Source organism: Colobus angolensis, unplaced genomic scaffold, assembly GCF_000951035.1.
Source record: "Colobus angolensis palliatus isolate OR3802 unplaced genomic scaffold, Cang.pa_1.0 Scaffold28, whole genome shotgun sequence".
NCBI classification, from domain to species: domain Eukaryota; kingdom Metazoa; phylum Chordata; class Mammalia; order Primates; family Cercopithecidae; genus Colobus; species Colobus angolensis.
This window is the reverse complement of record NW_012116043.1, coordinates 7,515,750-7,529,005: the sequence shown is the minus strand read 5'-3', so window position 1 is coordinate 7,529,005 and position 13,256 is coordinate 7,515,750. Positions and strand designations below refer to the sequence as shown.

Genomic DNA, 13,256 nt, shown 5'->3' with positions numbered 1-13,256 from the left:
AAAAAAAAAAAAAATTAGCCGGGTGTGGTGGTGCATGCCTGTAATCCCAGCTACTGGGGAAGGCTGAGGCAGGAGAGTCACTTGAACCTGGGAGGCAGAGGTTGTGGTGAGCCAAGATCGCGCCACTGCACTCCAACCTAGACAACAAAAGCAAAATTCCTTCTCAAAAAAATAAACAATTTTACTTTTTCAGGGTATTTTTAAAAAATCAAATCCAGGGCTGGGCATGGTGGCTCACACCTGTAATCCCAGCACTTTGGGAGGCCAAGGCAGGCGGATCACGAGGTCAGGAGATCAAAATCATCCTGACCAAAATGGTGAAATCCCATCTCTACTAAAAATACAAAAAATTAGCTGAGCATGGTGGTGGGCGCCTGTAGTCCCAGCTACTCGGGAGGCTGAGGCAGGAGAATCGCTTGAACCCAGGAGGCGAAGGTTGCAGTGAGGTGAGATCGCACCACTGCACTCCAGCCTGGGCAACAGAGCCAGACTCCGTCTCAAAAAAAAAAAAAAAATTAAATCCAGAATAATCTTCACTTTAATAAACTATGTGCCAGACCAATGACGATAAACACATGAACATTATTCATGTCCTCAAAACCTAAAGGGAACAAAGGGAAGGGTCATCTTGGAACAAAAATTTAGGGGAAGGGAGAGGAAGCAAATTTAAAATATATTAAATAATATTCTACATATACACACAAACACGGAGCAAAAAATCAATAAGCCTTACCGACTTACTTGATGAGAATCAAGAATGTCTCTGAGGTCTCTAGCTGTGAAGCCCAAACCTGATGCTCTCAACAGCTAACAGGACAAGCTAAGACTATCTACCCTGTATCACTAAAGGTTGACTCATTATCAACTTGGTAAATCTAACCTGAACACAAAGGTGATTTCCAGAGATGTCCTGGGCCATTTGCACCTTTGCTACACAATGACTCTGGTTTAGCTGTCTACTTTTTGGTAGCTGCCTACTTTTTCCACTTCTTCTCTAACCTTCGCCTCTGCTTCTATTGCTCAATCACATTTGCCCTGCACACTTCTTCCCTACTTCTACTTGTTATTCCCTTTTTCCTAAGCTGGTTGATAACATGTGCCCATGGTTTTATGACCTTTGCTATCCAGGAATCCAGCCTAATACATCAGCCTTAGGCCTGTGAGTTTTCACCACTGCAAAGCATACAAAGGTTCAAAAACAAAACTAACTCCGAATCCCCCAAATGTCTGGTTTATGCCTATTCCAGATGACGGTGTTATTTAATTCTGACCTAAGATTGAGGCACTGCTATATCTATTAACTTTAAAATATGCACACATCAGGCCAAGAGATTTTTTTCAATTGCCCTTTCCAAGTAATTATAAAACAAAGGACAAGAAATGAGCTGAAAAAGAAAAGACTTTTAGAAAAAGGAGAAAAAAATGGTAAAATAAGATTCTATTAAAAACTTTTTTTAGCTTTTTACACAACAGCGTAATATGAAAACTATGAATTCCAGAGATAGTGGCAAAAGAGAGAGAAATACTACATTGTTCAAAAGCTAGTTTACATACAGCTTATAGTTACTCATATCTCAAGAGATGTTTCCTGCAAAATATTTTCACATGAGTATGTTATTGAAATTTTTTTCCCTAAGACTGTTTTGCAAATTCTAAAAAAAAAAAAAAAGGCAGAGCATCTCCACTTTAGAAAACAAGTTAATATATGCCACATACTTAACAAGTGGCTGTCTGAGAAATACAAAGTATAAATAAACTTGTATTTTACTTACACTTTTGTAAGTGAGTCAGTGGTCAAGAAGACCGAGCTAAATGAAGATGACACTCTAAAGGGCTTGTGGCCCTTTGTAAATGTCTCATAGCTGCGCCCCTTTCTTTCTCTAGATGTTGTCAGGATATTAGGAAGTTAGACAAATCTGGCCATAACACTTGAACGAACTTGACAGTAACCATTTTATTTCTGTATTCCCTTCAAAGAGCAGTAAGATGTTCTCTCCTCTCTTCCATGTGCCTTGTCACCGTATTTTTAGGGAGATATTCTATTCTAAAATCCAGCATCTAACAAATTTCATCCCTAAAATATTCATTCCTTTACAAAGAGAATCTGACTACAAAAACTATCTGTAGGTTTTTGCACCATGAAATTAACGGCGTTGAACCTACCCTTACAGAGTTCATCGTCAAAATGGGAAGATGGTCATATTAAATACATTCAATACAAGGTCAGAAAATCCTGAGTGCTGCCCATATGATAGAAAAGAGCTGTAGGCATCAGAAGAACACTTCTCCTGGGCCAATCAGAAGGCTCCACAGCAAAGGGAAAGCATTGCAGTTGGATCTTGAAAAATGGGTAGGAGTCAACATGTTTAAGAGACTTGGAAGAAAGGCAAACACGGCAGAAAAGTCACCTTACATAAAAGAGGAAACAGAAGTAACCCAGTTTGGCTGAAGTAACAAGTAATATTTAAAGGAAATATAGGGAAGCAGGGTTATAAGACCAGATTGTTTTGAAAGTCAGATTGAAGAGGCTGGATTTTATATTCTAGCAATAAAAAACCCAAACGCTATTAAAATACAATACAACCCAAAATTTAGTGGACAACATACAAACCAAGAAAGACAAAAACTAAATGTACACACTAAGGACTCCTCTGAAATTCTCTTTACAACTCCTAACTGAAATCCATAACAATTTTTTAAAAGGTAGAAATCTCTAAACTGAAACTACAGTAAAAAATATATATATATTGGGCCGGGCATGGTGGCTCATGCCTGTAATCCCAGCACTCTGGGAGGCCGAGGCGGGCAGATCACGAGGTCAGGAGATCGAGATCATCCTGACTAACACGGTGAAACCCCATCTCTACTAAAAATACAAAAAATTAGCTGGGCGTGGCGGCGGGCACGTGTAGTCCCAGCTACTTGGGATGCTGAGGCAGGAGAATGGTGTGAAAAAATTCCGAGATCAATTTCCTCCCCCTGCCTGCAAATATACAATTATCTCCCTTACTTATAAAAAACAAAAACAAAAGACCTTTATGACCCTGCTGTCTATACCATTCTCTTTCCTCAAATCTTTCACATCTTCTCAAATGGCCAGTACCCAGAAGATGCCTTTATTTCTTTATGACCTACTCCTGATTAGGCTTCCACCATACTATTCTGATCTTTATTAGTGCACTCTCAATAATGACTTCCTTTACAAATTCAATAGCCTGCTTTTCTTCCTTCTCTCTGAATCCTGTAGCATTTTACACTCCTGCCCCTAAAAATCATCTTGTGCCTTTTCATCGCCACTGCACTTTCCTAATTATCCCACCTCTGATGGAGCCTCTTCTGACTCCTCTTCTTCCTGCCATTTCTTAATTGTGAGTTTCCCAAGCCTCAATTTCTGGTCTTCCATTCTTTCCTCTACATACTCTTATCTTTTGGTTAATTGTTCTTACCTCATATCTTCAACTAGTTCTAGCCAGCCTAGCCACAGTCCCAGGTGGCATTTCTAGAAACATTTGCACTAATCAATGGCAAAGGTATTTGTTTTTCACAACTAATCTTTACTTCTAAAAGTAGTATTTTTGCAAGTAGGGGGCTGGGTACAGTGAGTCACACCTGTCTGTAATCCCAGCACTTTGGGAGGGCAAGGCATGCAAATCACCCGGAGGTCGGGAGTTCACAACCAGCCTAACCAACATGGAGAAACCCCGTCTCTACTAAAAATACAAAATTAGCTGGGCGTGGTGGTGCATGCCTGTAATCCCAGCTACTCAGGAAGCTAAGGCAGAAGAATCGCTTGAACCCGGAAGGTGGAGGTTGCAGTGAGCCAAGATGGTGCCACTGCACTCCAGCCTGCGCAACAAGAGCAAAACTCCATCTCAACAACAACAACAAAACAAAACAAAACAAAGAAATTTGTGTAAATTTCAAAAGTTTATAAAGTCAGAGTATATAGTCAAAGGCTATCAGGCAAAGCTTGAAGATTTAGTCAAGTTTGGAAGGTCAAGCTAAACAAGGTCTAGACAAAACTTAAAGAAACAACAAAACAAAGTCAGGCACTGTACGTTGGTCACAATGACTGTACAAGTAGCTTGAAGAAACAATGAGCGAAACTTTATTTGCTACACCTGCCCTATCTAGGTCAAGCGTGAAGCCCAAGCCTGAGGCCTCAGATGAAGGGAAGTGGGTGTGCTTGTCAGGCATGATGTGGGGTAAGGAAACACATAAACTGCTGGCCAGGCGCAGTGGCTCACGCCTGTAATCCCAGCACTTTGGGAGGCCGAGGTGGGTGGATTACCTGAGGTCACAAGTTCAAGACTTAGCCTGACTAAAAACCAGCCTCACTAATATGGAGAAAACCTGTCTCTACTGAAAATATAAAAAATTAGCCGGGTGTGGTGGCACATGCCTGTAATCTCAGCTACTAGTCTCCAGCCCAGACAGCAGAGCAAGAGCCCCTCTTAAAAAAAAAAAAAAAAAACCTGCTAGCAGCTCCTCCTCAGGCATTTTAGAAGAGAGATTTTGCAAAAAAAAAAAAAAAAAAAAAAAAGAAGGGTAGAAAACCGTACCATGCATTCCAAAGCAAAGCAGGGAAAGATGAGAATTATCCACTCTGCTGTTCTTTCTTCATTTAAGCAGATTATGAAGGAAAATGTCTTCAAAATCAAGATAAAACTAACATGAAAAAACAGGTCGGGCGTGGTGGCTCACACATGTAATCCCAGCACTTTGGGAGGCAGAGGTGGGTGGATCACCTGAGACCAGGAGTTTGAGATCAGCCTGGCCAACATGGTGAAACTCTGTCTCTACGAAAAACGCAGAAATTGCCGAGTGTGTTGGCGCGCAGCTATAATCCCAGCTACTCAGGAGGCTGAGGCAGGAGAATCGCTTGAACCTAGGAGGTGGAGGTTGCAGTGAGCCAAGATCGTGCCACTGTACTCCAGCCTGGGTGACAAAAGCAAAACTCCATCTCAAAAAAAAAAAAAGAAACATAGCTTTATTCCTTATCTTTCTTCTTGTGGAACGTAGCCATGGACTATGAAACTTATAAATCAGTGACAATTTGGAGACCATTACTTCTTTTTATATAACATTATGTGACATTCTCAATACAAAGGACATAAGTGCTGGCTAAACTGTGAAACAAGAAGTCATTTCTATAGTGAGGAACTCTATCTGGAACCTATCTGCTAACAAATAATGTACAGAACAAACAGCATGCTTTCAGGGAGCACTTTGCAATGTACGAAGCATTTTTATGTACATCATCTCACTAAATCCTCACAACGACCCTGTGGAGTACAACAGGTATAACTATTGTACCAAATACAACACCAGGACTAAGACATGGCTAGGTCACAGTTAACTAGAGATGAAAACCACCCTCACATTAAACATTTCCCGATTAGAAGAAACCATAACAGAATGAGGTGCTCATATCTCAAGATTTCAAATGAAAATTTAATGAGTGGCATAACACAACTGAATACTTTTTGAATAATCACTTACACTCGATACAATTCAAAATATGTAAAAACAACTAGGACACACCTCCACTTCACAGCACTTAAAAAACAAATCCTTTGGTGGTTCCTCACTATACACGCTGGAACTCCAAAGAGAGATAAAATTAAGTTTTCCTACCAGGTTAAGGAAAACTCTACAAACCAAGGAATGGGATTTTCCATAAGGTCTCCATTAGGCTAAGGCATATTCCTTGGGCTAATACCTTGAAGATACCTACAAAAACTTTTTCTTAGGGGCTCAACCTAGTCGTACCACAACAATGAAGTGGGACTGTTTCATTTTAAGCTGTGGCCCTAGTTTGACTTATTAATAAAATCTGAGAGGTAACAATTCATTGAGAGGATCGTAGGGACTAACTGTAGATTTTTCCCTGTAAAACTGAACTTGATCATTTGGAGCCCCTCTGAGCTCCTCAGAGGTTAAAATTCCAGAAGACAAATATTCTGCCTCTAACTCTTTAAGTGAGGATAAGAAAATACATTACAGAAAGTGAAAGTTAACTGAGCATGGTGCCTCATGCCTGTAATCCCAACACTATGGGAGGCTGAGGCAGGCATCATGAGGTCAGGAGTTCGAGACCAGCCTGACCAACATGGTGAAACCCCATCTCTACTAAAGATACATAAAAAAAAAAATTAGCTGGGCGAGGTGGTGCGCACTTGTAATCCCAGCTACTTGGGAGGCCAAAGCAGGAGAATTGCTTGAACCTGGGAGGTGGAGGTTGTAGTGAGCCAAGATCGCACGACTGCTCTCCAGCCTGGGTGACAGGGTGAGACTCCGTCTCAAAAAAAAAAAAAAGGAAAGAAAAGAAAGTGAAAGTTGCAAACAATTTATACATACATCACATACAATCAGCATTTTATTTAAATTCCTAAGAAGGAACCATTAAACTCTAGAAACATCAAAAATAGATTATTGAATTTTAAAAATCAAATTATACTTATAGCTTTACTGTCATGACAGCAGTCACAAAAAGTTTCGGATGCCAAAAGCAGCCAACTAAATAAAACGGCACTTGGTTATTAACACTCTCTCTTCTTAAGACATCTCTAAATTTTCAAGAGATGGTTTGATAAAACAGATATGAATGATGAGAATGAAATAATTTATTATTAATGTTGAAATATACAAATATATAGATCTACACGTCACAATCCAATGGCATTTGTCATCTCTAAAATAAATGATCACGTAAAAATCTTTTTGAGAAACGCATGATCATTAAGCATTTAAATTCACAGTACCACCTGATACTTATAGGTTGATATGGTTACACGCTCCAGCTTTCTTTACCCCCTGAACGCTTTATAACAAACCTTGAGGAAAATGATTTAAATATAAATTCATGGTGTTAACTTTGACTAATTTTAGTTTAAATCACACATCACCCAAACATCATTATCATAGCACTTTAACTATAGTAGGCAAAATACGTTTTTAAAATAATGAGCAAGGGCCAGCCGCGGAGGCTCATGCCTGTAATTCCAGCACTTTGGGAGGCCGAGGTGGGTAGATCATGAGGTCAGGAGATGGAGACCATCCTGGCTAACACAGTGACACCCCAACTCTACTAAAATTACAAAAATTAGCCGGACATGGTGGCAAGCGCCTGTAGTCCCAGCTTCTTGTGAGGCTGAGGCAGCAGAATCGCTTGAATCCGGGAGGCGGAGGTTGCAGTGAGCCAAGATTACGCTACTGCACTCCAGCCTGGGCTACACAGTGAGACTCCGTCTCAAAAAATAATAATGATGATGAGCAAATCTTCTAAAGTCTATAATGCTAGATACACATTTTCAACTACTTTCTCTCTGAAAAACTTCCATCAGCTACAGTCAGATATGATCATACCAGATACAACAATACACAACAGTAATCCAAAAGTAGAACTGACTTCCACTAGATACGGAGACCTGTGTTATTTGTCATTCTCAGGTTTAGTAATATTTGTAAATACCTGACATGTAATGTCCACTATCACAACAATACATCACCTCAATATAATACAGCCCTGAGATTAGAACTTAAAATTAGTAGCATGGGCCAGGCATGGTGGCTCATGCCTGTAATCCCAGCACTTTGGGAGGCCAAGGTGGGTGGATTGCTTGAGGTCAGGAGTTTAAGACCAACCTGGCCAATATGGCAAAACCTCATGTCTACAACAAAAAATTAGCTGGGCATGGTGGAACGTGCCTGTAGTCCCATCTACTCAGGAGGCTGAGGCACGAGAATTGCTCAAACCTGGGAAGTGGAGGTTGCAGTGAGACGAGATCGCGCCACCACACTCCAGCCTGGACAGAGCAAGACTCTGTCTTTAAAAAAAAAAAAAAGAAAAAAAGATGGGTAGCACAGAGCAGCCACCTACTTGTATCTATTAAACGCCAAGCACTGGAGAGAGTACCAGAACAGAAAAGGTTTTATCCTTATGTAGCTTATTTTGTTTATTGTCTGTTATCCCTCTGAGATACATACGAGATCAGACCATGAAGAACCACACTAAAGAATCTGGGTTTTATTCTAAGTGTGGCCAAAACCCATACTTTTAAGCAGAGAACTGCCAAGATTTGACTTAGGTGGTTAGAAGGCCAAGAAGGTACCAACAGGTAGATAATGCAAGAAACCCAGCAAAGAGGCCAATATAGGAACTCAAGCAAAAGAGGGCTGGCTTACAGTAAAGACTGTGGAAACATTAAGTGGACAGATTCAATGTCAGAATTTTGGTGTCAGATAATCTTCATTTTGAGCCCTTTACGATTGACACCCTTGGGCAAGTTACTTATACGCTTTGAGTCTCAATTTCCTTACTTAGCAATGCTTGTAAAACTTTATCACATAGAAAATACACAAGTTATTATGATAGTACTTTGGTAACAAAACTCACTTGAAGGAGTTCAAATAAATTGACTTCCTTTTCCCTCACACCAACATTAGTAATGTTTAGCAGGGCTCAATAGCAGTTCTATATAAGTACCACATTTTGCTTCATCAAGAGACGAGTTCCTGTTTCTCACAGAACTTACACTAAAACTGCTCATAAATATACAGGAAGCAAGGTGTTTTTCTCAAATTAATGAAAGTCTAGTTAGCACACTCAATCTGTGTTTTCACACGCATTCTTTTACTTCCTCAGTGCATGTGAGAAAAAAGGCTATACGCAGAATCTTGTAGTTAAATTGTGATAAAGATTCTGGTGTTACTACGAATTATTTCCATTTGTCAATAGCTTTTATTTAGGACTTTAATAAAGGATGGCATTCCTCATTCTTGCAGCACTGGTACATCAGGAAACCAAGTTACCAAAAGCCCTCTTTGATAAGTACATGGGTTATAAACACTTACCTTTCATTCGGTAGCATTCTCCTTATGTTTAATATTCTTTCAACAAAGGATGAAGCATCCTGAAATTCAGTGTCATATTTACCACTCGGTATTTACTAAGCAGGGGCTACGTGTACTACAATGTGCTAAGCACTACGGGAGAACCAAGGTTAGTGTTACATGGTCCTTACACTCAAAGAGTTTACAATCTAGTTAGAAGATTAGGTATTTACATGAGATAAGGAAGGAATGATGCAGACAAAACTGTAAGTATTAAAAATAAAAAGATCGCTGGGAGCGGTGGGTCACGCCTATAATCCCAGCACTTTGGGAGGCTGAGGCCAGCGGATGACCTGAGGTCAGGAGATCAAGACCATCCTGGCCAACACGGTGAAACCTCTTCTCTACTAAACTACAAAAAATTAGCCAGGCGTGGTGGCGGGTGCCTGTAATCCCAGCTACTGGGGAGGCTGAGGCAGGAGAGTCACTTGAACCTGGGAGGTGGAGGTTGCAGTGAGCCGAGATGGCACCACTGCACTCCAGCCTGGGCGATAGAGCAAGACCCTGTCTCAAAAAAATATATATCATTTTCATATGGGGTGGTCAGAAAATGCTTCACAGCTAAGCAGAATTTGAGTTGAACCCTTGAGTACAGAATTTTGATGGAATTTGCTAGGAAGATAGCAAGCACACATGAACTTACATATAAGGGCTTTTTTGAAAAAACTTTTTATCCTGAAAAAATTTAAACATGTAAAAGTCAACAGAACAATAAACCTCCACGTACTCATCACCCAGCTCCAGTAATGATCAACTCATTACTAATAATTTACATGTCTTATTATATGAAAATCCTAAAGGAGCCCATCTGCATACGCCTTTACATTCTTCACTGATTCCATCCTCAGACAAATCGATAGTGGCACAACAGTCTCCACAGTTTGGTTTTTCCAAAGGTCGCATACAAATAAAAAGCACAAGTCTGTTTAAAAAAATAAAGCCGGGCCGGGCAGGGTTGCTCATGCCTATAATCCCAGCACTTTGGGAGGCCAAAGCAGGCAGATCACTTGGGCTGAGTTCAAGACCAGCAAGCGCAACACGGCGAAACAAAAAAATGCAATAATCAGCCGGGCGTGGTGGGGCACGCCTGTAGTTCCAGCTCCTCAGGTAGGAGTATCGCTTAAGCCCTAGAGGCGCTGCTGTGACCTTACCACTGCACTCCAGCCTGCATGACAAAGTAAGACCCCGTCTCAAGGGGAAAAAAAAAAAGAGATCAATTGCCAGGCATGGAGGCTCACGCCTGTAAGCCCAGCATTTTTGGGAGGCCAAGGCAGGCAGATTGCTTGAGGTCAGGAGCTCAAGACCAGCCTAGGCAACATGGCAAAACCCTCTCTCTAGTAAAAATACACACACACACACAAAACAACAACTAGCAGATGTGGTTGCGCACGTCTGTGGTCCCAGCCACCTGCGGGGGGCTGAGGCAGGAGGATCATCTGAACCTGGGAGGCAGAGGCTGCAGTGAGCAATGAGCTTAGATTGGGCCACTGCATTCCAGCCTGGGTGAAAGAGTGAGACCTGTCTCACACACACACACAAAAAGTAATCAACTCCTGATTGTTTGCACAAGCCAAAGGAAGAGAGACAAAGATAACTGCAAAATGACGGATAATCCAAAAATCAGTTTACACAGACTACTGGAATACCTTTTCCATACTTATATTTCAATAAGAATGAGTAAAATGATGGGAGAATTCATGTCAGACAAAATAGAGCATCACAAGTGAAGTACTTAAAACATATCACTTGGCTTCCCAAGCCTGTTTCTTCCTCTATAAAATAGGGAAGTATCACCTACCTCAGAAACTTGTGAGAATTAAATGTGTATATTTAATGCCATGTGTATAGCTCCTCATTTTATTACATTATTAGTCAGTTGACTCAGGAACAACTTTTAAATAGGAAGCTGTGGCCGGGCACAGTGGTTCACGCCTGCAATCCCAGCACTTTGGGAAGCCGAGGCGGACAGATCACAGGGTCAGGAGTTCGAGACCAGCCTGGCCAACATGGTGAAACCTCATCTATACTAAAATTACAAAAAAAGCTGGGCATGGTGGCACATGCCTGTAGTCTCAGCTACTCGAGAGGCTGAGGCACATGAACTGCTTGCACCTGGGAAGCGGAGGCTGCAGTGAGCCAAGATGGCGCCACTGCACTACAGCCTGGGTGACAGAGCGAGACTCTGTCTTTAAAAAAAAAAAAGGAAACTGCCCGGTTTCCCCAGTCTCCCCTTATATGCCAGCCTCTCTCCAGATCATGTAAAAATTTTCCCCATCTCAAAAACCCGCTAAAGGTGAGGGGCTAAGCTCCCTGATTTCAAGGAGTTTCTTTGCCTGTAAAGCAAACAGAGCGGACCCTGAAGGAAGTATTTTAGTAGAATAAATGTGTAAACTGTCAAACTTCAAAGTAATCCCTCCTTAATAGAGCCAACTAATGTCAGAGAGAGGTAGTGTGCGTCCAACCTACCTAGTAAAACATTTTCATTTTCCCCATTTCTTGAGCACTGAGTTTTGTATTCTTTCAACCATCCGTGGCCTTTGTACAGCACAGTAAAAACAGCAAAGCAGCCATTAGGACTCTGAAGGCCACAGCCATTAGGGCCAGAGTATGAGAAGCTCAAGATGAGTAACCACAAGGCATGACAAAAACACCTTCACCTTCATTTCTTACTCTGTCCAGAAGGAAGCTGAAACTGTAATCTTGTGTTCCCTATGACCTGCTACTGAAAGGCAGCTCTCTGTCACTCAAAACTATGAAATTAGCTTAAACCTCTTTTTAGAGCACGTGTTCACCAAGATTTTAATTCTTCCTTTACAGTTACTTTGTCTCCCAGTTACCTTCTTGAGATTGCACATACATCACTGAAGTTCCCTTAAGAATTATCATCTTCAATCCCCAACTCCCTTTCTCTATGTGAAGACACAATGAGTTACTGACTTATAACCTCTAACACTATAAATAATCCACTCAAACTCTTCTACCTAAAACCATTCCTTATTTTCAGGTATTATCCATTTCTTGGATGTTTCTCTAGGATAATTAAAATTAATGTAGTAAGATCTGCGGCACTTCACAGTTTGCCAAGTGCTTTCTAAATGTACTCAATCCTTACAGGCTGTGGAAAAGGTAATTCCCTCTACTTTATAGGTAAGGAAAAAGGACCGAAGAACTCACATCATGTCGTATCAACAAAGCAAGTTGATGGCAAACCGGACCTCCGAAATAGGTCTTCCAACTTCACACGCCATGCTCTTCCCATTCTATTATGCTCTTTTCTAAGAAGGGAATGTCTACAGTTCTGTCCCAAACCACACTTGCTTCAAGAGTAAACCATTTCAAACCATTTCTCTAGATTGCAGCCAGGTCCCCCACTCCTACAATCATGCCATTTCTTGCTTCCTCACTCTCCAGCTGACTTCCTTCTCACTACCTGATTTCCACTCTTCATGGAATCTGCCATCATTCCTTCAACCCGTCATCCAAATATCCCACCTCTGCATGCTAAAGACCTCTTACGATCCTTCTCCCAAATCCGGGCACTCCCTTCTCCGGAAATGTAGGTTGTCACCCCATAAACTACATAGTAGCTTCTTACTTCTCGGCCCTTAATAAACTACATAGTAGCTTCTCGCTTCTCGGCCCTTAACGAGCTACTTACTAACTTTAAAAGCCCCACAGAAATGAACTTAACTTGCAGGTCCTCCACCTCCACACTTGGCCCTGGGCGCCATTCCTCTTAAAATAATAGTGCTAACCCTTACAAAGACTCTGCCCATGCCCCACTGTCACCAACGAATTCCTAAACAGGTTCTTCAAACAGGCTCCTCTTCCAACCTCTTCGAAGACCAGTGACTCCCCTCCAAGGTTCGCGGACTCTCCCCGCGCAGTTTTCCTCCCCTCACTCCCGGGCCTCTGCCCACCTCACCAACTCTCCCTGCGCTCCCTGTCCCAGAGCTAAGCAGCGGCCCCGCAGCTGCGGCGGCTGCTCCACTCTCCCAACTTAGGAAGTTCTGCTTCTATCACCTGTTCTCACTAGAGCTTCCTCTCATTTCAGCGGCCCACCTTTGCCCTGGCCTGCCTCTCTCCACCCTTTCGAGTCCTCCTGCCCAGGAAACACACCACGAGTCAGTTCCGGGGTGCCGGTCGGATTCAACTTCCCATCCGTGGGATTCCCACCCCCGGGGTCATGCTCCCCTTCTCCATCACCTGCTCCGCCCATAGCCAGATGACATCCGCCGCTACCGCCGCTGCCTCCTCCTCCATCCCCCTTCTTGGACGCCGGGTCCCCGGCCACTCACCGCCTTCCGCGCGCGCCAGCCGCCCCCTCCGGTGGGGAAGAAGGGGGCGTGCACCCCAACCCG

General features: G+C 42.2%; 1 protein-coding gene across 1 annotated transcript in view; it reads right to left on the bottom strand.

The window, feature by feature from the left end:
* The window catches only part of SPPL3 (signal peptide peptidase like 3), a 153,134-nt gene extending 140,253 nt beyond the window's left edge, over positions 1 to 12,881 (bottom strand). The window contains exon 1 of the mRNA XM_011948539.1: positions 12,816 to 12,881. The gene's annotated coding sequence lies outside the window, so the exon portion shown is untranslated. The remainder of the gene's footprint in view (positions 1 to 12,815) is intronic.
* Positions 12,882 to 13,256: the final 375 nt, after the last annotated feature.